Below are 25,248 nucleotides of genomic sequence, written 5' to 3'. Positions count from 1 at the left end.
CCACCCAAGGTTTCCGTGCAGTTCCCGGAGGTTGCAGGTGGTTGCCGGGGGTTGCAGGTAGTGGAAGCGGGTAGGGAGACTGACAAAAACCTCCGGGAACCGCACGGAAACCTTGGGTGGGGCGCAAAGTCTCCAGAGGTTTCCGTTCAGGTTTCCTAAGTGGGACAGGGGCATTAGATAGAGCTCTAGGGGCTAGTGGAGTCAAGGGATATGGGGAGAAGGCAGGCACGGGTTATTGATAGGGGACGATCAGCCATGATCACAATGAATGGCGGTGCTGGCTCGAAGGGCCAAATGGCCTCCTCCTGCACCTATTTTCTATGTTTCTATGTATGTGGCTCGGTTGTATGATATGATTTGACTGGATAGCGCACTGTAGTTTTTCACTGTATACACGTGACAGTAATATATCAACACCAATAATGAGACTGTGATGCTGATCGATGGATGGATATTGGCCCAGACCTCCCCCTGCCTGTCTATGAATGGTCCAAGTGAGGGGACAGATGGACATCTCGATCAAAGGACATGCCTGCCCTCAGTGCATCACTTGCTCGGACCTGCCCCCCAAGAGCCTGGGTGCAAAGTCTGTGATCAAGTCTGTGGGTTTGCTTTGGCATCTCACATCCGTCTGGCCCAAGCCAGACTACACCACGTTGTTTAGTTTGAGTTTGTTTATTGTCACATGCACCGTGGTACGGTTAAAAAACATTTTGGTGCCTGCTAACCAGTCAGCGAAAAGAATATACTTGATTACAAAGATGGACAAAAGTGCTGGAGAAACTCAGCGGGCGAGGTGGGCAGCATCTATGGAGTGAAGGAATTTCGGGTCGAGACCCTTCTTCGTCTATAGAGAGAAGGAATTGGCGACGTTTCGGGTCGAGACCCTTCTTCGTCTATAGTGAGAAGGAATTGGCAACGTTTTGGGTCGAGACCCTTCTTCATCTATAGAGAGAAGGAATTGGCGACGTTTCAGGTCGAGACCCTTCATCTATGGAGAGAAGGAATTGGTGACGTTTCAGGTCGAGACCCTTCTTCATCTATGGAGAGAAGGAATTGCCAACGTTTCAGGTCGAGACCCTTCATATATAGAGAGAAGGAATTGCCAACGTTTCGGATTGAGACCCTTCTTCATCTATAGAGAGAAGGAATTGGCGACGTTTCGGGTCGAGACCCTTCTTCATCTATAGAGAGAAGGAATTGCCAACGTTTCGGGTCGAGACCCTTCTTCATCTATGGAGGGAAGGAATTGGCGACGTTTCGGGTCGAGACCCGGAAGGGTCTCGACCCGAAACGTCGCCAATTCCTTCTCTCCATAGATGAAGTAGGTCTTTATTCTTTGGAGCGCAGAAGGTTAAGGGGGGACTTGATAAGAGGTCTTTAAAATTATGAGAGGGATAGACAGAGTTGACGTGGATAAGCTTTTCCCACTGAGAGTAGGGAAGATTCAAACAAGAGGACATGACTTGAGAATTAAGGGACAGAAGTTTAGGGGTAACATGAGGGGGAACTTCTTTACTCAGAGAGTGGTAGCTGTGTGGAATGAGCTTCCAGTGAAGGTGGTGGAGGCAGGTTTGATTTTATCATTTAAAAATAAATTGGACAGTTATATGGACGGGAAAGGAATGGAGGGTTATGGTCTGAGTGCAGGTAGATGGGACTAGTTGGGAGTAAGTGTTCGGCACGGACTAGAAGAGCCGAGATGGCCTGTTTCCGTGCTGTAATTGTTATATGGTTATATGTTATATGGCTAGATGCTGCCTCACCCGCTGAGTTTCTCCAGCATTTCTGTCCACCTTCGATTTTTCCAGCATCTGCAGTTCCTTCTTAAACATAGGAAGAGGGGTAACTTTTTCACTCAGACGGCATGGAATGAACTGGATATAATAACATTTTAAAGACATTTAGACAGGTACAGGGAATAGAGACGGAAATTAGCTACTGATTGGCTACAATCTCGCATATTTACATGCAAATGTTCATTAATATGCACTGTCCCTATAAACAAATTATTATTATTATTATTATTATTATTATTACAAGGATAGTATGTTCAAGAAGGAACTGCAGATGCTGGAAAATCGAAGGTAGACAAAAATGCTGGAGAAACTCAGCGGGTGAGGCAGTATCTGTGGGGCGAAGGAAATAGGCGACGTTTCGGGCCGAAACCCTTCTTCAGAAGCATTAATAAATAGTTTAGTGAACGAAAAGTCAACATTCCAGTGCTCACTGATAACGACACCAAGGACTAGTTCAACTGAGTTTAAATTCCTTAAAGCATTTATTAAAACAAAACTCTTTTGTCATACAGTACAACTTGGGCAGCGCAAAATCCAGCAGAGCTTAGGCACAGGTTGTTCAATCAGGCAACTATTTCCTCAACGCAAATGCGAACATATATTTGCTGCGTTCATCTCTGGGCAGTTTCACTGGCGGGTTGATCGGGTACGGGGGGCAGATGAGCGAAAGGAAGATGTATATACAGCGTGGAAACAGGCCCTTCGGCCCACTATGTCCCGCGGCGACCATCGACGGCCCGTTTCACATTTAGTTCCGCGCTATTCCGCTCTCCCAGCCACTGCCCACACACCAGAGACAATTTACAGATGGCCGATTAACCTGCGGACACGCGTGCCGGTGGGACGTGGGAGGAAACCGGAGCACCCGGAGCAAACCCATGCTGTCACAGGGAGAACGTGCAAACTCCACACGGACAGCACCCGAGGCCAGGATAGAAACCGCGAGTCAACAGCGCTACCAGTTGTGGCGACGGTCGAACGCTCGAGCATTCAGTGCCTAATTGCAACCTGAAAGAAAAAAAAGACCTGAGCCTGCTTTCCACAGAGAGCCTTGATCCATTCACTCATTTGCACAGTTGATTTAAAAAAAAAATATCTGTAAATTTGTGTTGCTTCCGATCATGCTGGGTGGCAGACGGGAAGAAGGAGGACTTGTATTTTCTTTCACAATCTCGGCAGCTAGATAGGGCTCTTAAAGATAGCGGGGTCAGGGGATATTGGGGAGAAGGTAGGAACGGGGAACTGATTGGGGAAGGCACTGCAGAGGGTGGTGAAAATTGCCCAACGCATCACCGGTTCCTCGCTCCCCTCCATTGAGTCTGTCCAAAGCAAGCGTTGTCTGCGGAGGGCGCTCAGCATCGCCAAGGACTGCTCTCACCCCAACCATGGACTGTTTACCCTCCTACCATCCGGGAGGCGCTACAGGTCTCTCCGTTGCCGGACCAGACGGTCCAGGAACAGCTTCTTCCCTGCGGCTGTCACTCTACTCAACACTGTACCTCGGTGACTGCCAATCACCCCCCCCCCCCCCCCGGACACTCCTCCCACAGGAAAAACACTATGTCTGTATACATGTAAAAAGATTAATTTATTGAAATCATATTCTATGTCGCTCTTCCAGGGAGATGCTAACTGTATTTCGTTGTCTCTGTACTGTACACTGACAATGACAATTAAAGTTGAATCTGAATCTGAATCGGATGATCAGCCATGATCACATTGAATGGCGGTGCTGGCTCGAAGGGCCGAATGGCCTACTCCTGCATCTATTGTCTATTGTCTATCCCAAAGACTTGAAGTGTGATCACTTTTGCAAACTAGGAGGTGCAAGGGACAATTTGAGCAGAGTCAGGTCCCCCAAACAGCAGCACACGTTTAAGGGCCTTGTCCCACTTACGCAATGTTATTCGGCAACTTGCCGGCACCCGTCATTAGTCGAGGCAGGCATGTTGAAAATCCAGCAGCGACCAGAAAAAGGTACGACTCTTTGGGCGACTACTCACGATCATACAGGCTTCACCCCCGCGACATGTCCCATGCCCTCCTGCGCTCCAAGGAATAAAGTCCTCGCCTGCAAAACTGCTCCCTGTAGCTCAGGCCCTCAAGTCTTGAGGATATCCTTGTAAATCTCTGCACTCTTTCCAGGGCAACAACATCTTTCCTGTAGCAGAGTCTTCTTCTTCTTCTTGCGTGTGGCGTGCACAGCCTAAAGTTGTAGGACAACTTGTTCTATTTGATCTTACTTGATTGTGCACGCCAGGTTGATTACATTCGTCGACACAGGGCGGACCACGTGAAGGTTGCAATCTCCCACCCCCTATAGCAGAGTGACCAAAATGGAACACAAAACTCTGAATGTGTCCTCGCCAACGTCTTGTACAATGTTTACATGACATTCCAACTACCCTCTCATGTACTTTCCCCGATGGGCCCCATCCCTGACATTAACATATTAGTTTAACCTATGCTACTGGGGGGAGGACAAAACCCTGAATTAAGTTAAGGGCCTGTCCCACTTTCCCGAGTTATTGACGAATTCTCCCGAGTTTTCCCCTTGATTCAAACTCGCAGAATGTTTGTAACGAGTCTGTAGGAGTCCGTGGATACATCGTAGGTACTCGGGGCTATTTGTTTACTCGTGGGCATTTTTTATCAGGCTGGAAAAAACGTCCCGACTTACCTGATGCCCCGAGTACATATGGCTGGCATAACGAGCCGCTACGATATATATCTACGGACTCGCTACGCACGTTCTCCGAGTTTGAATACAAGGGGAAAACTCGGGGGAATTCGTGAATAACTCGGGAGAATTTGTGAATATCTCGGGAAAGTGTGACAGGCCCTTTAGCCTATTACAAAGTTCCCACTACTTGTTTCTGTGTGGCCAAAGAATAGGGCCACCTTATAATTAATTTACTGCCTGTATTGGGCACCAGTAGTACTGTGTAGTACTGAACTACTATCTATCTCTTTGCACTATCTTCGATCAAACTTTGCTGGCTTTACCTTGCGTTGACCATTGTTCCCTTATACAGTATCTATACAGTGTAAATGGCTCGATTGTAATCTTGTACTGACTTTCTGCTGACTGGATAGCACGCAACAAAGCCTTTCCACTGTACCTCAGTACACCTGGCAATGAAGGGATCCTATAGAAACTTACAAAATTATTTTTTTATTTTTTATTTATTTTTTAATTTATTTTTAATAACCCTCATCGGGTTAGTGGCAGCGCCTAACGGCAGCGGCTCGACTACAGTCGTCTGACTTTTTTTTATTTTGTCTTGTTAAATGTATGTCTTTGAGTCAGTTTTTATTATTTTTTTTTAGCTGTGTATATGTGGGGGGTGGTGGGGGGGCTGTGGGGAAACCGTTAATCTCTTCTCTGTGCGGGGACCCGACTATTCCCTGTTGGGTCTCGGATGTCGTTGGGCCTAACATCGTGGAGCCGGCGGCGACCTCCGGCCGGGACTAACCTGAGGGCTCCAGTTGCAGAGACTGCGGAACTGACATCGCGGAGCTGGCCAACTTCGGAGCGGGAAGAGCTGTGGTGGCGTGCGGCTGCGACCCGACTTTTGGAGTTCGGAGGCACCGGCCGCAGACCCGGTGGACGGGAACATCGGGAGCTCGCAGGTCCCTGGTGGGAGACCGCTTTTCCGAGTTCCGCAACGGCGACTTCACCCGCTGGAATCGCGGGTTTGAAGGACATGGAGCCGGGGCCTAACATCGTCCGACGTGGCTTTTACGGCCTCAGGACTTACCATCGCCCGCCGGGGGCTTTAACATCGGAGCCCCAGTTCACCTCGACACTGCAGTTGGACTGCTGGACCACGGGAGAAGGAACAAAGGGAAGAGATAAAGTCTTTGTCTTCCATCACTGTGAGGAGATGTTGGAGACTCACTGTGATGGATGTTTATGTAAAACTGTGTTAAGTGTGGGTCTTGGATTGTGTTGTAAACTGTAGAAATTATATTTCATTCAAACCTAGGTTTGAATGACAATAAATTGCATTCTATTCTATTCTATTCTATTCTATTAGAAGTACAATATGTTACAGTAATACACCCCACATATATCTTATTACATTTGTCGTACCCCTTCATTTTTTGAGCTTTAAGAAAGCTAGAAATAAAAGAAGTAAGGAAACTTACAAAATTCTTAAGGGGTTGGACAGGCTAGATGCAGGAAGATTGTTCCCGATGTTGGGGAAGTCCAGAACACGGGGTCACAGTTTAAGGATGAGGGGGAAGTCTTTTCGGACCGAGATGAGAAAAAACATGTTTCACACAGAGAGTGGTGAATCTGTGGAATTCTCTGCCACAGAAGGTAGTTGAGGCCACACAGTTCATTGGCTAGATTTAAGAGGGAGTTAGATGTGGCCCTTGTGGCTAAAGGGATCAGGTGGTATGGAGAGAAGGCAGGTACAGGATACTGAGTTGGATGATCAGCCATGATCATATTGAATGGCGGTGCAGGCTCGAAGGGCCGAATGGCCTCTACTCCTGCACCTATTGTCTATGTTTCTATGCAAACTGAACAGCATCCCTGGCAATTGTCTGGGGCTATTTTAACATTGGTCCTCTTGAGTAAAGTGTATCTCTCTGCATCACCCCTCCCTGCCTCTCGCATGAGAAACTACCTCCACTACTGATACCCATACAGGCAAGTAAATTAATTAAAGGTGTCCCCCATTCGTTAGCCATACTGAAACAAAGTCGTGGCGCTTAAAGAACACAAGCTCAGCTGACAAAGGAGTAAAAAAATCAAACGGAAGATCATTTAAGAACTTTGTAAAAGACTAACTTAATTCATGGTTTTGTCCTCCCAGAAACACAGGTTAATCACTCCCACTTTGTCTATCTGGTTTCATTGAAGAGCTCTTCATAATGGGAATGAAGCTCATCTAATGTTACCCTCTCAGTGTAAGCCTTTTGCCTTAAACCTGAGCAATTCAATGTAAGTCACGTTGGCTCTGAGCAAGATTAATGTACGGTGTCTCTTTCAATCAGGGTTCAGCTCCAAGTAAACATGGCCATGTAAGCCATCAGGGTGGCATTCAGCTCTCCGTAATCCACCCCGGCCGGCCGTCTTGCAAAGAGCCACAAAGTGAATAGTCAGTGATTTGTGAATGCTGCGCTTCTGAAAAGGGAAGTATACTGCACCAATTGGTCCTGTATTATAACCGGGTGATCGATATCTACATTTGAGCTGTGTTTTATCACTTAGTTACAGTTTTTGAGCCAATGATCGACGGAACAGGCTGTTGTGTCGTGTTTGTATTGTGTAATCCCTGCTACATAGTGAGGAATGTCGACTGTTAGTCATGAAGTTCCTACAGGTGTTCTGTTCAAAGGTCTCCTTCCTTACATGTGGCTTGCTGCACCAAACGGACGAACACCTTGCCTCCAGAATCAGAATCAGAATCGCACCTTATTCGCCAAGTATGTTTCGCAACATACGAGGAATTTCATTGGCATTCTAATTCTATATCGCTTCCAGTCATGGGTGGCTCCCTCAGTGCCCACATCCAAATGCAGTATATTGTGAACATCTGAACTCCAGTTTCAGTTTTGCTTATTATAGACAATAGACAACAGACAATAGGTGCTGGAGGAGGCCATTCGGCCCTTCGAGCCAGCACCGCATTTCAATGTGATCATAGCTGATCAGTCCCCTATCAATAACCCGTGCCTGCCTTCTCCCCATATCCCTTGACTCCACTAGCCCCTAGAGCTCTATCTAACTCTCTCTTAAATCCATCCAGTGACTTGGCCTCCACTGCCCTCTGTGGCAGGGAATTCCACAAATTCACAACCCTCTGGGTGAAAAAGTTTTTTCTCACCTCAGTCTTAAATGGCCTCCCCTTTATTCTAAGACTGTGGCCCCTGGTTCTGGACTCGCCCAACATTGGGAACATTTTTCCTGCATCTAGCTTGTCCAGTCCTTTTTATCATTTTATATGTTTCTATAAGATACCCCCTCATCCTTCTAAACTCCAGTGAATACAAGCCCAGTCTTTTCAAATTGGAGGACCAGCACCTGGGGAGTCTGCATCCTGCGGGCATGAACATTGAATTCTCCCAATTTGGTTAGCTCTTGCTGTCTCCTCCCATCCCTCAGCCCTCGGGCTCATCCTCCTCCCTTTTTCCTTTCTTCTCCCCGCCATCCCCCATCAGTCTGAAGAAGGGTTTCGGCCCGAAACTTTGCCTATTTCCTTCGCTCCATAGATGCTGCTGCACCCGCTGAGTTTCTCCAGCGTTTTTGTGTACCCCAGTCTTTTCAATCCTTCCTCATATGACAGTCCCGCCATCCCAGGGATCAATCTGGTGAACCTACGCTGCACTGCCTCAATCACAAAGTAGCTTTTTTCCCTATTCTCCTCGTCGACATGTGATACCAGTTCAAAGGTGCTGAGGTAGTCTACCGTACAGAAAATCCCGCATTGTGTTGTTCACGGGAACTGGTTTCGGCACGAGATTGTAACTGCTGCCCTAGTTGTTATTGGATGTTCTACTTGGCAATTTTGGGTCAAAAATAATTTAATCTCAGAAGCAAGTGACCGGGAACAACTGGTGCCGCTGGAACAAGTCCAGGAGCAGTTCTGACCCAGTAACTGAATGTTTATTTTTGAAACAAATTATCCAAATATCAAAGAGAGCCTCTGGCCTTTTGAAGTTGTAATTCGTCCGGGCGGGAATTCAAAAAAACAGTTGGGTTTTTTTCCGCTGTGTGTTTGTTAGTGGTGTGTGTTTACAAGATCTAATGTATTACAATAAATAAATAACAAATTGGTAGAAGAGGAGTCAAATGTCCAAAAACCGTGATGTCTTCATCCTCCAACCTGCAGTCGAAGATCTAATGTGTTTAAGGAGGAACTGCAGATGCTGGAAAAATCGAAGGTAGACAAAAATGCTGGAGAAGCTCAGCGGGTGCGGCAGCATCTATGGAGCGAAGGAAATAGGCAACGTTTCGGCCCGAAACCCTTCTGGAAATAGGCAACGTTTCGGGCCGAAATCCTTCTGGAAATAGGCAACGTTTCGGCCCAAAATCCTTCTGGAAATAGGCAACGTTTCGGGCCGAAATCCTTCTGGAAATAGGCAACGTTTCGGGCCAAAATCCTTCTGGAAATAGGCAACGTTTCGGGCCAAAATCCTTCTGGAAATAGGCAACGTTTCGGGCCGAAATCCTTCTGGAAATAGGCAACGTTTCGGCCCAAAATCCTTCTGGAAATAGGCAACGTTTCGGCCCAAAATCCTTCTGGAAATAGGCAACGTTTCGGGCCGAAACCCTTCCGGGTTTCGGCCCGAAACGTTGCCTATTTCCTTCGCTCCATAGATGCTGCTGCACCCGCTGAGTTTCTCCAGCATTTTTGTGTAGAAGATCTAATCGTTCACCTTCCATTTACTTGAGTATTATTGTCACTTGTACTGAGGTTTTGCTCGCGTGCTCTCCAGTCAGAGAAAAGACTGTACATGATTACAATCATGTATTCATGAAAAGACTGTACATAGAAACATAGAAAATAGGTGCAGGAATAGGCCATTCGGCCCTTCGAGCCTGCACCACCATTCAATATGATCATGGCTGATCATCCAACTCAGTATCCTGTACCTGCCTTCTCTCCATACCCCCTGATCCCTTTAGCCACAAGGGCCACATCTAACTCCCTCTTAAATATAGCCAATCAACTCGCCACCACAACTACCTTCTGTGGCAGAGAGTTCCAGAGATTCACCACTCTCTGTGTGAAAAATGTTTTTCTCATCTCTGTCCTAAAGGATTTCCCCTTTATCCTTAAACTGTGACCCCTTGTCCTGGACTTCCCCAACATCGGGAACAATCTTCCTGCATCTAGCCTGTCCATCCCCTTAACATGAACATTGACTTCTCCAATTTCAGGTAGTCCTTGCTTTCTCCCTCCCTCCCTCCCCTCCCCTTCCCAGCTCTCCCACAGCCCACTGCCTCCGCCTCTTCCTTTCTTCTTCCCGCGCCCTCCCCATCCCCCCACCCCCACATCAGTCGGAAGAAGGGTCTCGACCCGAAACATCACCTATTCCTTCGCTCCATAGATGCTGCCTCACCCGCTGAGTTTCTCCAGCATTTTTGTCCACCGTTTGCATTGACTGTAAAATACTTTCACTGCATTTAAAAAATGCCGATTTAAAAAAACGCTCATTTTTCAATTTAATTTATGTGCGATAAAAATCTAGTGTTTTACGTGATATTAGACTCGGAATATTGCATATGTGATTTGTAGTAGAGCTAATAGGACTTGATGTTTCAATCCGTGTAGTAAGTCGGCACTCTTGCTATTTGCAGTGGGATTGGAGTGGTGAAAGATAGGGTAGGTACCTCATCGGGGTCATCAGCTGGGCACCCTTCTTCTTTGCCGTTTCGTTGACAAGCCCACAACATCTCCAGAGGGCTCAACGGTGATACCTGGCGTCCCAGTTAAGCCCCTGTCCCACTTTCACGACTTAATTGTCGACCTCTGCCCTTGACTCATACTCGCAGCATGGTCGCCACGAGGTCGTAGGAGGTCTTCGTAACTCTCCCTCATGCCCGTGAGTGGTCTCTGCGTACTCGTCTCCTCAAGTAGGTCGCGGCGTTTATTCCAGCCTGATAAATGTCCACGAGTAAAAGAAAGTTCGGCATGGAAAAAAATGATACCTTTTACTTGTAGGTGGGTCGTAGGTAGGTCGTAGTGGGTCATAGGTAGGTCGTAGGTAGGTCGTAGGTAGGTCGTAGGTGGGTCGTAGGTCGGTAACTGGCTCGAGAAAAAAAATGCAAGCATGACATCATTTTATCATGTGATCATTTTCCACTCGTAGCTCGTCGTGGTTGGTCTTAGGTGTGGAAGACTGAGGTCGAGGTGGGTCGTAGGATTTTGTAGACATAATCGTAGGAAGTCGTAGGAGGCCTTTTACTTCGGCGAGTCAATACGACCTTGACATTTTTTTCAACTCGTCTAGGGTCTTCTAAAGACCTGCCTGCACCGCCCTCTGAGGCAGAGAATTCCACAGCCTGTGGAGTCTGTGGAATTCTCTGCCTCAGAAGGCAGTGGAGGCCGGTTCTCTGGATGCTTTCAAGAGAGAGCTAGATAGGGCTCTTGAAGATAGCGGAGTCAGGGGATATGGGGAGGAGGCAGGAACGGGGTACTGATTGGGGATGATCAGCCATGATCACATTGAATGGCAGTGCTGGCTGGAAGGGCCGAATGGCCTACTCCTGCACCTATTGTCTATTGTCTATTGTCTATCTTGGTCTTCCATCCATTCTGGGCAGCTTCAGTTACAAGTGATTTGATCAGCCATGATCACATTGAATGGCGGTGCTGGCTCGAAGGGCCGAATGGCCTACTCCTGCACCTATTGTCTATTGTCTATCTTGGTCTTCCAGCCATTCTGGGCAGCTTCAGTTACAAGTGATTTGATCAGCCATGATCACATTGAATGGCGGTGCTGGCTCGAAGGGCCGAATGGCCTACTCCTGCACCTATTGTCTATTGTCTATCTTGGTCTTCCAGCCATTCTGGGCAGCTTCAGTTGCAAGTTCAGAGTACTTGGTCTTTATCCTCTCATAAGCTTCTTCAACGGGGTGGGAGATTACAACCATCACGTGGTCCGCCCTGTTTCGACGAATGCAATCAACCCGGCGTGCAAAATCAAATAAGATCAAATAGGACAAGTTGTCCTCCAACTTTAGGCTGTGCACGCCACACGCAAGAAGAAGAAGAAGCAGCTTCGTCAACTTCCCACGGTACTGTCTATTCCACAAGGTATGCCAACTTGGCTGTGACATTAAGTCCATCACAATTAGGGCTCACCAACATTTCCCTATTGACATATGAGCCATAGTCACAGAGTGATAGTTCTGGCCTGAATTGACTGCTGCTCTTGTTACATTCACGTTCACAGCCACCCCGTTGACCTTGAATTGCAGGCAAACCCCTCCCCAAGTGGCTTTGTGCATTCAGGATCAGCTGCAATGCAGCTGATTATACAGCTATCCACCCACTGTCACCGATTAATGGATCTCAGCTGTGAGCTCCTGAACTCCAGTAACGGGGCCAGGTTGGCCTTCGTTTAAGCAGTCGATGAGTGCTTGTTTGCCTTCTGTGCTGCCCGCTGTTAACCGCTGTGAGTGAGGTGAAAAGTGCAGTGATTTATTGTCAGGTCAGATAAACACTCCAGCTTCAGGCACCTCCGTTCCTCCTTGGGAAGGAATTCAGGCAGATATAACCATATTACCGTATATATAACCATATAACAATGACAGCACGGAAACAAGCCATCCCGGCCCTTCTAGTCCGTGCCGAACACTTACTCTCACCTAGTCCCATCTACCTGCGCTCAGACCATAACCCTCCATTCCTTTCCCGTCCATATATCTATCCAATTTATTTTTTAAATGATAAAATCGGACCTGCCTCCACCACTTCCACTGGAAGCTCATTTCACACAGCTACCACTCTCTGAATAAAGAAGTTCCCCCTCAACTTTTGCCCCTTAATTCCATCTGTCAGCTATCATTTGCTAGTCTTTGACCCACTCCAAACTCTCATTCCCAGCTTTCTCTCTGCTAAAGGGCTTGTCCCACTTGGGAGTCATTTGCACGTCACGCAGGTGGCGCGCGAAGATTTAGTGAGTCACAAAATCCTGAGGTGCCGCGCGCGTCACTGTTTACGTCACCACGCACCATGCGCGCGTAATGCACGCCATTCGCGTGACGGCACATAAATGAAGGTGCTCCCGTGGGGGCAGCCCGGTGCGGGGCTGAGACGCTGCCTTGTGGGCGGCCCGGTGCGGGGCGGAGACGGTGCTCCGGCGGCTGAGGCGGCGGCGACCTGGATCCGGGGCTCGGCCGCGGGCCAGTGGAGGACAATGTCGGGAGCTCGCAGGTCACAGGCTGGTGCCTGTTTTCCCGGAGCACCCGTTGCAACAGCTGCGGGCAGCTTCGACCACCCCCGGGCCGCGGAGCTTGAACCGCGGGACTGATACCATCGCCCGGTGGGGTATCGCCTCGGCGCAGAGGGAGAAGAGGAGGGAAGAGACAGTAACTCTAAGACTTTTGCCTCCATCACAGTGAGGAGGTGTTTGGTGAACTCACTGTGGTGGATGTTAATTTGTGTTTATTGTGTTTTGTTATTATTACATGTATGGCTGCAGGCAACAGCATTTCGTTCAGACCGAAAGGTCTGAATGACAAATAAAGGATTCAATTCAATTCAATTCAATGATGTCGCGTATAAATGACACACGAATTATGCCCAAATGGGACAGGCCCTTGACTCCATCAGGCTGAAGAACGGTCCCCACCCCAAAACGTTGCCTGTCCATTCCCTCCATAGATGCTGCCTGACCCACTGAGATCCTCCAGCTCTTTGTCAAATGGAAACATGCTCTTTGGCCCTCCACGCCTGCACTTACCACCAACCACCCGACTACGTTTCGTTTTGTTCAGTGATATAGCACGGAAACCAGGCCCCTTTGGCCCACTGAGTCCGCGTCGACCAGCCATTCCCCGCACGTTAACACTACCCTACACAGACTAGGGTCAATTTACATTTATACCAAGCCAATTAACTGACATAGAAACGTAGAAACATAGAAAATAGGTGCAGGAGTAGGCCATTCAGCCCTTTGAGCCTGCACCGCCATTCAATATGATCATGGCTGATCATCCAACTCAGTATCCCGTGCCTGCCTTCTCTCCATACCTCCTGATCCCTTTAGCCACAAGGGCCACATCTAACTCCCTCAGCAGCATCTATGGAGCGAAGGAAATAGGCAACGTTTCGGGCCGAAACCCTTCCGGGTTTCGGCCCGAAACGTTGCCTATTTCCTTGAGGGTTTTTGGGCCGAAACGTTGCCTATTTCCTTGAGGGTTTTTGGGCCGAAACGTTGCCTATTTCCTTGAGGGTTTTTGGGCCGAAACGTTGCCTATTTCCTTGAGGGTTTTTGGGCCGAAACGTTGCCTATCTCCTTCGCTCCATAGATGCTGCTGCACCCACTGAGTTTCTCCAGCATTTTTGTCTACTTGTTGAAGAAGGAACTGCAGATGCTGGAAAAAAAAACCGAAGGTAGACAAAAATGCTGGAGGAACTCAGCGGGTGCAGCAGCATCTATGGAGCGAAGGAAATAGGCAACGTCTTTCGGTGCCGAAACCCTTCTTCAGGTGCATCATGGCTGGGCATTGCTCCTTGCACCCCTCTGTGAAACTCAGTGGTACAACACTGTGCTGGCCCTTGTCCCGTCCTCTGTGTATACTGACCTACGTTGATCCCGGGCTAAGCAAACACATTGTAGGACTGTCGACCCTGCATGGTCTCCCTCCCAATAATCAATATAATCTTCTCTGGCTTTGCAATTCTCTGAGCCCAGCAATTTAATTGCTTCACCGCTGACAGCTGAGTTGTAAGTTGCCAAGGCGACCAGCTCTGGAATTCACCCCCCCCCACCTGCAAGACCTCTTCTTCCTCCTATAAGACATGCAAGACCTACCTCGAGCCATGCTATGGGTAATCAGTCCTACATAGCGTGGCGTGAACTGTTTGTTGCCCGGCGGTGTCGCCGTGATGGATCCTCTTGGGATAATTAGCTGCTTTAAACAAAGTTTTTGTTGTTGCGTGCCACCTCCCAAGGAAGGGGGGGGCGCAGGGAGCAATTATCCCCCCGCAGCCTAGTGCCACGGGACAAGGGGATAGGAATTCCTGTCACTGTCTCAATCCCCTTCCAGCAAGACAATCACGCTATTGAACACTACAGGCACCACTAAACAAACTCACTTTTAAGGAAGGTAGACAAAAATGCTGGAGAAACTCAGCGGGCGAGGCAGTGTCTATGGAGCGAAGGAAATAGGCAACGTTCCGGGCCCGAAATGTTGCCTATTTCCTTCGCTCCATAGATGCTGCCTCGCCCGCTGAGTTTCTCCAGCATTTTGTGTCTACTTTCGATTTTCCAGCATCTGCAGTTATTTCTTAAACTATCATTGACTGTTAAGAATATCTTGCAAATTCGTTTTTTTCCCAGAGCTGAATAACCCATTCTTTCAAATGACATGGCATTTCCATGGGGAAACGGGCCAGAATAAAAGCTCCTCTCCGCGAAACAGTCCAGTTAATTTTGTGTTTAAGAAAGAACTGCAGATGCTGGAAAAATCAAAGGTAGACACAAAATGCTGGAGAAACTCAGCGGGTGAGGCAGCCTCTATGGAGCGAAGGATCAGGTGATGTCAGCTCAAAATGGGGGCTGCCCACCCCGGTCCTTTGCCGACACAGGAGTGGGTCAGGCTTCTGGTGCTGGGGGCAACAGTTCCACCAGTTTAAATTCCATTTGGAATATTTTGGAGGACCAGGAAACCAAGAAGAACCAAGAAGTTCCGCAGATCAGCTAAGATAACATTAACTTTGATGGTTGTTTTAGAAGGCGGAAGGCGTCCCTTTTAAAACATCCATAGTTTTTACCATAAGGTTTAAGAAAGAACTGCATATGCTGGAAAATTGAAGGTAGACAAAAGTGCTGGAGAAACTCAGCGGGTGCAGCAGCATCTAAGGAGCGAAGGAAATAGGCAACGTTTCGGGCCGAAAACCCTGAAGGAAATAGGCAACGTTTCGGGCCGAAAACCCTGAAGGAAATAGGCAACGTTTCGGCCCGAAACGTTACCTATTTCCTTCGCTCCTTAGATGCTGCTGCACCCGCTGAGTTTCTCCAGCACTTTTGTCTACCATTAACTTTGATGGCCTGGCCTGGCCTTTTCAAATGCTAATGGCGGGCCGGTTGACAGGCGGGAGGTGCGACGTCTAATCACAGTCAACTGTGAGGCCCCGTCTGGGCAAAACAATGCGAAAGAAGTCTGAAGGGGTTAGTCAGGCCAGACAGCTCTTGTAGTCGCTGACGAAAGTAACAGCCACCCACTACAAAGGATGATTGCTCGCTCCGTAAATTAGCATGGCAATTGAAAACGTTGCATTCCCTTTTTTCTCTGATAGCCGGCCAAAGTTAACAAAAACTATCACAAACCTGCATTGAGCTATATAGTTAGGACTCACTACAAGATTGGCGCTGTCCATTTCTGCCCCCCCCCCCCCCCCCCCCCCCCCCCCGTGAGCAACCACAATCATATCGGTGGCCCTGCATTCGGTATCGATGTCCTAGCTACCCAGAAAAGGAAACAGAAAGTGCTGGAACAATGCAGCGGATCAGGTAGCATCTCCGGAGAACGTGGAGAGTTGACATGTCAAGATTCAAGAGTCAAGAGAGTTTATTGTCATGTGTTTATTCTCACGTACAGGAGCAGGGAGGTTCTACCCATAGAACAGGGAGGTTCTATCAAAGACCCACACCATCCTGGCCACACACTCATCTCCCTGCTACCTTCAGGTAGAAGATACAGGAGCCTGAAGACTGCAACGTCCAGGTTCAGGAATAGCTACTTCCCCACAGCCATCAGGCTATTAAACCTGGCTCGGACAAAACTCTGATTATTAATAACCACTTTCTGTTATTTGCACTTTACCAGTTTATTTATTCATGTGTGTATATATTTATATCATGGTATATGGACACATTTATCTGTTTTGTAGTAAATGCCTACTATTTTCTGTGTGCTTAAGAAAAGCAAGAATTTCATTGTCCTATACAGGGACACATGACAATAAACTCACTTGTACTTGAACTTGTACTTGTACTACTGCAGTTGTACAGGGTCTTGGTGAGACCACACCTGGATTATTATGCACAGTTTTGGTCTCCGAATCTGAGGGAAAACATTCTTGCCATAGAGGGAGTACAGAGAAGGTTCACCAGACTGATTCCTGGGATGTCTGGACTTTCATATGAAGAAAGACTGGATAGACTCGGCTTGTAATCGCTAGAATTTAGAAGATTGACGGGGGATCTTATAGAAACTTACAAAATTCTTAAGGGGTTGGACAGGCTAGATGCAGGAAGATTGTTCCCGATGTTGGGGAAGTCCAGAACAAGGGGTCACAGTTTAAGGATAAAGGGGAAATCCTTTAGGACCGAGATGAAAAAACATTTTTCACACAAAGAGTGGTGAATCTCTGGAACTCTCTGCCACAGAAGGTAGTTGAGGCCTGTTCATTGGCTATATTTAAGAGGGAGTTAGATGTGGCCCTTCTGGCTAAAGGGATCAGGGGGTATGGAAAGAAGGCAGGTTCAGGATACTGAGTTGGATGATCAGCCATGATCATATTGAATGGCGGTGCAGGCTCGAAGGGCCGAATGGCCTACTCCTGCACCTATTTTCTATGTTTTTATGTTTCTATGTCCCTGATATTACAATGAAATTCTTGCTTTGCTTCAGCACAACACAACATAGTAGGCATTGACTACAGAACAGATCAGTGTGTCCATATACTATTATATAAATATATACACACATGAATAAATAAACTGATAAAGTGCAAATAACAGATAATGGGCTATTAATGTTCACAGTTTTGTCCGAGCCAGGTTTAATAGCCTGATGGCTGTGGGGAAGTAGCTATTCCTGAACCTGGTTGTTGCAGTCTTCAGGCTTCTGTACCTTCTACCTGAAGGTAGCGGGGGGATGAGTGTGTGGCCAGGATGGTGCGGGTCCTTGATGATACTGCCAGCCTTTTGAAGCAGCGACTGCGATAAATCCCCTCGATGGAAGGGAGGTCAGAGCCGATGATGGACTGGGCAGTGTTTACTACTTTTTGTAGTCTTTTCCTCTCTTTTTGGGTCTTTTGGGTCTGAAGAAGAAAGGTCTCGAGTCTCGACCCGATACGTCACCCATTCCTTCTCTCCAAAGATGCTGCATAACGAAATCCTCGCGCGCCACCTGCGTGACGTATCGCGTACGCACGCTGATGCATTGGCGTCGCACGCTGGCGTCCGGCGCCTCACGTGTATCGTGTGGTGATGCATGGTTCCGTCACTGTGCGTCGACGTCCGAAACCACGCATCGCCGCGCACCGCAGGGTATTCCAATGATGTCACGCGCAGCAGACGCCTGTGCTGACGCGTGATTTGCACGCGACGTCGCGCACCAGGACGCAGGGACCTATTTTACATATGACGTGTAAATGAGGCGCAAATGACGGCCAAGTGGGACAGGCCCTTGACGCACCAGAGATCCCGAGGAAGATTATTCCCGATGTTGGGGAAGTCCAGAACTAGGGGTCACAGTATAAGGATAAGAGGGAAGTCTTTTAGGACCGAGATGAGAAAATCATTTTTTACACAGAGAGTGGTGAATCTGTGGAATTCTCTGCCACAGAAGGTAGTTGAGGCCAGTTAATTGGCTATATTTATGAGGGAGTTAGATGTGGCCCTTGTGGCTGAAGGGATCAGGGGGTATGGAGAGAAGGCAGGGATGGGATACAGAGTTGGATGATCAGCAATGATCACATTGAATGGCGGTGCAGGCTGGAAGGGCCGAATGGCCTACTCCTGCACCTATTGTCTATGTTTCTATGTGTTTCAAGGTGCTGGCACGACACAGAGAGCTGGGTCCCCAATGATGCTGCGGTCTCATATTTCACCCTGCTTCCCGCTCCAGCCTTCCTTTCGCCAAATGCATTAGTGACAGAGAGAAAGAAGGAGCCTTATACAAATTGCATTTGTACAGGACCTCTCGTGACCCCAGCAAATCCCAAAGCAGTGATATAAGGAATGCATGTTATTCAGCTTGTGAATAAGGAAGCAATAATCGGGAGCGCTATGGAACAGCAACTCCGCCGGCATCAATCTTCGTGTTTGGTTTCAGACCCTATAGGCAAAAATGTTGGCGTTGTTTTATGGTAGAATAAATACACAAATTGTTTTTTCAGATTCAAATTTCATTGACAAAATGCAGAGTAATAGGAACGCAATTGATGTCCGTGCTTGCCGCTAATGCGTTTGGCAGCTGTGCACATCGCTGCGTGAGTTATCGGAAGAAATATAGTTCCTTGTCAGTGGCATCATGCAGGGACCGTGGATATTTTATGGCTGTAATAAAGGAATTATATGCAGCTGAAAAGGACTTCAGGCACCAACAACAGGTGCGGCATAGATGTGTCAGCGGGCTACAGGTTCTGTTTGCCACAGAGCAGTTAGTGTACTAGAGGTAGACAAAAAATGCTGGAGAAACTCAGCGGTTGAGGCATCATCTATGGAGCGAAGGAAATAGGCAACGTTTCGGGCCAAAGCCCAAGGTTCAGCACTTCGACTCCCCCTCCCATTCCGAATCTGATCTTTCTGTCCTGGGCCTCCTCCATGGCCAGAGTAAGGGCCAGCGTAAATTTGAGGAGCAACACCTCATGTTTCGCTTGGGCAGTTTACACCCCAGCGGTGTGAACATTGACTTCTCCAATTTCAGGTAATCCCTGCTTTCTCCTCCTTCCCCTCCCCTTCCCAGCTCTCCCACAGCCCACTGTCTCTGCCTCTTCCTTTCTTCCTCCCCCCCCCCTCCCCCCCACCCTCACATCAGTCTGAAGAAGGGTCTCGACCCGAAACGCTGCCTAAGGAGTAAGCCATTTAGAACGGAGACGAGGAAACACTTTTTCTCACAGAGAGTTGTGGCGACACGGTGTTGCGACTCACCCGTTGCAGCGGCCCCTACAGCCTGTCTGTCTTTTTTTTAATTTTTTGTCTAGTTAAATGTAGTGTTGGTGTTTTTTAATAGTGTTTTTAACTGTGTATATGTGGGGGGCGGGTGGGGGGGGGGGGGAAGGGGGAAACTGTTTAAAATCTCTTCCCTGTACGGTCTCCGTTGTCGTTGGGGCCTAGCACCGTGGAGCGGCCTCCAGCCTGAATGACCCGGGGGCTCGGGAGACTGCGGAGCTGCGGACTTACCATCGTGGGGCTGGCCGGCCTCGGAGCGTGGGGAGCGGTGGTGACTCGCTGCTGCGACTCGACTCCTGGGGCTCGGAGGCTCCAGCAATGCAGCCGCAGGTCCGGTGGACTGGGACTCAGGGAGCTCGCGGGTCCGGGTGGAGAGACCGCTTCCCGGAGCTCCCGCAACGCGACTTCTGCAGCCCGTGTCGCGGGGTTTGAACGACCCGGAGCGGGGCCGTACGTCGCCCTGCGCGGCTTCATGGCCGTGGGACATTCCAGCGCCCGCCGGGGGCTCCAACTTTGTGACTTTTAGGCCGGGAGCGGGGCCGTACATCGCCCGGCGCGGCCTAAAATGGCCGTGGGACTTATCATCGCCCGCTTGGGGCTTCGACATCGGGAGAGAAATGGAGAACAGGGGAGAGAAAAGACTTTGCCTTCCATCACAGTGGGTCCACTGTGATGGATGTTTGTGTGAATTAAATTGTGTGTATGTCTGTAGGAAATTATCTTTGTTTGTATGGCTGTGGAAACGGAATTTCGTTTGAGCCTCACTGAGGTTCAAATGACAATAAATATTGTATTGTATTGTATTGTATTGTTGTATTGTCTGTGGAATTCTCTGCCTCAGAGGGCAGTGGAGGCCGGTTCTCTGGACACTTTCAAGAGAGAGCTAGATAGGGCTCTTAAAGATAGTGGAGTCAGGAGATATGGGGAGAAGGCAGGAACGGGGTACTGATTGGGGATGATCACATTGAATGGCGGTGCTGGCTCGAAGGGGCGAATAGCCTACTCCTGCACCTATTGTCTATTGTCTAAGGCAGCAACTCTACCGCTGTGCCACCCTTGTACGATGCTCTAACGTCAGCCGCAGAGCCTGAGATCGCAGGACACGTGTAACAGTTCTTTTTCCTGTCGCACTTTTTATTGGTACCAAAATATTGCTACGTACCCTAAATCTACTGGGCAAAACTGGATGGTGGAAGGGTGCTGAAAGGGAGGAGAGCAGTTAAAGAAGTATATTTATTGTTCTGAAGTTTCTTAGAATTTAATTTCCTCTTCCATGTTTTAATTACAGCACCAATTTTCTTTTAATAAACTTGTCATTCAGACTGTTCGAAGGCTTCATGTCAACCTAATGAGTAGAGAAGCCTCATTCATTAGGTTCTCTGGCCAAGAGGCTTACCCGCCTCTGCCTCTTCTGTGACGGGGAGTCTGGTTTCAATATCCTGGCATCGTCGACTCGTTTTAATGCGGAGGGGGGGGGGGGGGGGTGGGGGGGGGGGGTAAGGGGAGGAGGGGAGAGAGTTTATTGCAGCTGGCAAATCACCCAGGAGTGGGAGGGTGGGAGGGAAAACATTCCGGGTCGGCGGGAAAGTGAGGAAGGAGAGGAAAGCTGCACCAGATGCACCGGCCCACCTGCGACCGGGCGTGAACAAGGGGACAGCATTCTCCCGCCTCCTCCCCCGCAAGACAGGCCACACAACCAGCAAACTCTACCATCTTCCACACCGCAGGCTGCGTTGCGGAGGTGGCTGTGCGCATCAGCACACTGGTGACGCCGGTGGATCAAGTATCACCAGTAACGTTCCTGGTTCTTGGTTTCTTGGACCTCCAAAATATTCCAAATGGAATTTAAACTGTGGAGGTGGTGGAGGGAGGGCTTAAGCCAGAAAGGGTTATTGGGAAGAAAGAGCTACTTTAAATGTAGTTGCAGCTGGTTGGGTAACTATAGTTGGGTGGAGATTATTCCATGCTTTAATTGTGCGGGGGAAGAACGAATTGCTGTACAAATCTGTCTTTGTAGCTGGGATCATAAATTGGATCGAATGCCCTCGTCTGCTCCTAATTGGTTTGGGTTTGGTGTAGGTCTTGTAATCTATGTCGAGCTGACCATTTAACATTTTGTAAAAACAGGTCAAACGGTGAGCTTCACGTGTGTGTGTCTTGGAGAGGGTTCCTTCCACCCCAGAGAATTCAGAAGTTTGGTGACACTCGCTTCTCTTTCATAGGTGTTAGTAACAAATCGAGCTGCCTGTCTTTGGACACGTTGGATGGAAGACATGTTTTTATTTGTGTATGGGTCCCATGCTGCAACTGCGTAGTCCAAATGAGGTCTAACGAGGGTGAAGTATAGCTTCTCCTTGACAGAAGTTGAACAATGATGAAAGTTGCGCCTCAGGAAGTTTAGGACACCTGTTGCTTTCACCGTTGCATGATGAGTCTGACCATTCCAACGCAGATCATTCTGCAATTTGATGCCAAGATACTTGGTTTGTTTGGATTCTCCAAGTGGTACCAAGTATATTGTAAGATGATTCGCCTGGATTCCTCTTTCTGGTGACACGCATAGTTTCACGTTTGGAAAGGTTGAACTGCATGCCCCATTGTTGTGACCACTTAACCATAGTATCGAGATCCTTTTGGAAATCTTGGAAGCCGTTGTGGCTATCTAGATGCTGCCTCACCCGCTGAGTTGCTCCAGCTTTTTTTGTCCACCTTCAATTTTTCCAACATCTGCAGTCCCTTCTTTGAGAGGGGCGAGCAGTTTGGGGTGAGCAGCAAAAGCACAATTTGAAACCAAGTCTCCTGCTGGCGTTGGAGTCCTTATCCTGACGTGGACGACATGCCTCACGGAGCACTTGCTTCGGCGCTGACTGGATCATTTGTAATTTTTAACTGTGACATATTGCTTCTTTAAAGCTGGATGATGTTGCAAAGCTTGTATGTGAGAATTGGCAGCTGCGATGAAAGTGGACTGTCGGTCTGCGCACAAGTACTGTTGGTTTTATAACTTGCAGCCTGCAGCAGGAACTGATTCAAGTCCCGCTTAACATATGTAGTTTATCAGCAGAAAATGTAATGTAACGAATGTTTTGTTTACATCAGCTGCATTAGATACATATTTACACGCAGTAATCTCCAGAGCTTGGTTCTGGTCTCTCTAAAGGCAGCTTTGAGTGGCTCGGTATTCCTTCATTCCCCAGCCTCAGGGTGAGTAAACCTGGGGCACGTGGCCAAGATCGGAGTTTCCCGCCCAGACAACCAGCTGACCTGGCATCTCATGACCGACAGAACTATGTTCAATCCCCACACGCACACACACACACACACACACGTTAGCTAATGATTAAATACCTAGCGGATAAGGCAACTCGCTGCCAGATGCATCGCTAAATCGCGCAGACCACGTGGAACTGGCCACCTCTGGCCCAGCTGCGACTGTGGCAGAGGCATTTACGTGCAGGATATTGATTATTCATTGGCTCCTTTTACCCCATCCCTGCCCTGTCTCGAGGGGCAGAGAGAGTGGGGCAGAGAAAGAGAGAGAGGGGGAGAGGGGGGTGGAGGGAGGGGAGGAGAGGGGGGGAGAGACGGAGAGAGGGGGAGGGAGAGGGGGGAGAGAGGTGGCGGGAAGGGGATGAGAGGGGGGGAGAGGTGGAGTGGAAGGGGAGGAGGGGGGTGGAGGGAGGGGAGGAGAGGAGGTGGAGACGGGATGGAGGAGGGGAGGAGAGGAGGTGGAGACGGGATGGAGAGGGGGGCGAGGGGGGGAGGGAGGGAAAGGGATGGAGAGGGATTAACTGGATCAGCGCTGAGTCGCCACCTCTTCAGAACTGGGGGGGCCACACGCGGAATATGGGAGAGAGAGAGACCCCCGGGAGAGAAAGTTCTCGGCTCTGGTATGCCAATCTTTGCGACTCTTCATTCCAAGAGGCCACTGGGTTGATCTGGCACTGAGCACATTCAAAACTGATATCAATAGGATGTGAAGGCAGAAGCAAGATTTGCCGGAATGCTGCCTGGAATAAACTGGATTAGCTATAAGGAGATGTCAGACAAACTTGGATTAGTTTAGTTTTTGTTTAGTTTAGTTGAGTTGAGAGATACAGCATGGAAGCAGGCCCTTCGGCCCACCGACTCTGTGCCGACCAGCGACCCCTGTACACTAGCGTTATCCTACACACACTAGGGACAATTTACGATTTTTAACCAAGCCTATTAACCTACAAACCTGTACGTCTTTGGAGTGTGGGGGGGAACAGGAGCACCCGGAGATAAGCCACAGAGTCACGGGGAGAACATGAACATGTAACTGACTCTGTACAGACAGTGCCCAATGTCAGTATCGAACCCGGGTCTCTGGCACTGTAAAGGGCCTGTCCCACATTCACCACCTAATGCACGACCTCTGCCGAGTTTGCCCTTGACTCTTAATAATAATAATAATGGATGGGATTTATATAGCGCTTTTCTAATACTCAAGGCGCTTTACATCGCATTATTCATTCACTCCTCAGTCACACTCGGTGGTGGTAAGCTACTTCTGTAGCCACAGCTGCCCTGGGGCAGACTGACAGAAGCGTGGCTGCCAATCTGCGCCTACGGCCCCTCCGACCACCACCAATCACTCACACACATTCACACACAGGCAAAGGTGGGTGAAGTGTCTTGCCCAAGGACACAACGACAGTATGCACTCCAAGCGGGATTCGAACCGGCTACCTTCCGGTTGCCAGCCGAACACTTAGCCCATTGTGCCATCTGTCCCGCAGCATGGTCGTCACAAGGTCGGAGGTAGGTCGTAGCAGGCCGTGATGCTAGTCGTAGGTACTCGTGGCATCAAGTAGGTCGGGGCGTTTTTTCTAGAGGGAGTAGCCTGATCTACCCCCTCTCCTCCCCTCTCTCTCTCCCCCCCACCCCCCACATCAGTCTGAAGAAGGGTCTCGACCCGAAACATCACCTATTCCCTGCGCCCCATCGATGCTGCCTCACCCGCTGAGTTTCTCCAGCATTTTTGTCTGCCTTTGATTTTCCAGCATCTGCAGTTCCTTCTTAAACATTGAAAAACATCTATATCGCACCTTTCACAATTTCATTGCATCCTATAATGCTGCAGCCAACTGCCGTTTAGCGGGCTTACAACGAGACAATCATAGTACAACCTCCCATTTCTCCAGGATTTTGTATCTTTAGGTTGTTTCAGTTTCTTTGTGGAAAAAGGGCTTTATGTGTGAAATAAATATGCAGTATTGGCATGGAAGGAGGATCTAACAGCACAAGCACTTACATGTGGACATCGATAAAGCTAACCTGAAGATATGATTTATAATTGGAATCATTCACACAAAACAATCAAATCCTGGCTGGGCTTCAGCACTCTAATCTTTCCCAGATCCTCACGTTTCCAACTCTTTTCCCTTTGTAAACTTAAGTTAGCCAACTCTTAAAACCACAAGTGCCTGGCCTTTCCAAGAATATACAGTGGAATTGATTTTGCAATAATACAAGCAGCCACTTTGAACCTTCGCACTGAGACGGGTCACTCCTATATAAGGACATTTCATTTGAAGAAATGTCAAAGACTAAAGGGCCTGTCCCACTTTCACAACTTAATCCAAAACCTCTGCCGAGTTTAAAGGACCTAAAAAACAAAAATAAATCAAGATTTTGGCCATCTACGAACTCCTATGACTTTCCACGAATATGCTCACGAACTGGATGCTGATGTTGACTTAAGCTTTTTTTTTTCACTCACCTTTTTTTCTCTGTCCAGCTACGAGTAATAATAATAATAATAATAATAATACATTTTATTTATGGGCGCCTTTCAAGAGTCTCAAGGACACCTTACAAAAATTTAGCA

General features: G+C 48.4%; 1 protein-coding gene across 3 annotated transcripts in view; it reads left to right on the top strand.

The window, feature by feature from the left end:
* The window catches only part of dnajc4 (DnaJ heat shock protein family (Hsp40) member C4), a 135,777-nt gene that overhangs the window by 83,033 nt on the left and 27,496 nt on the right, over positions 1 to 25,248 (top strand). The window lies entirely within an intron of this gene.

This window comes from Amblyraja radiata, chromosome 45 (genome assembly GCF_010909765.2).
Source record: "Amblyraja radiata isolate CabotCenter1 chromosome 45, sAmbRad1.1.pri, whole genome shotgun sequence".
Taxonomy (NCBI): Eukaryota; Metazoa; Chordata; class Chondrichthyes; order Rajiformes; family Rajidae; genus Amblyraja; species Amblyraja radiata.
This window is presented reverse-complemented; position numbering and strand designations above follow the sequence as displayed.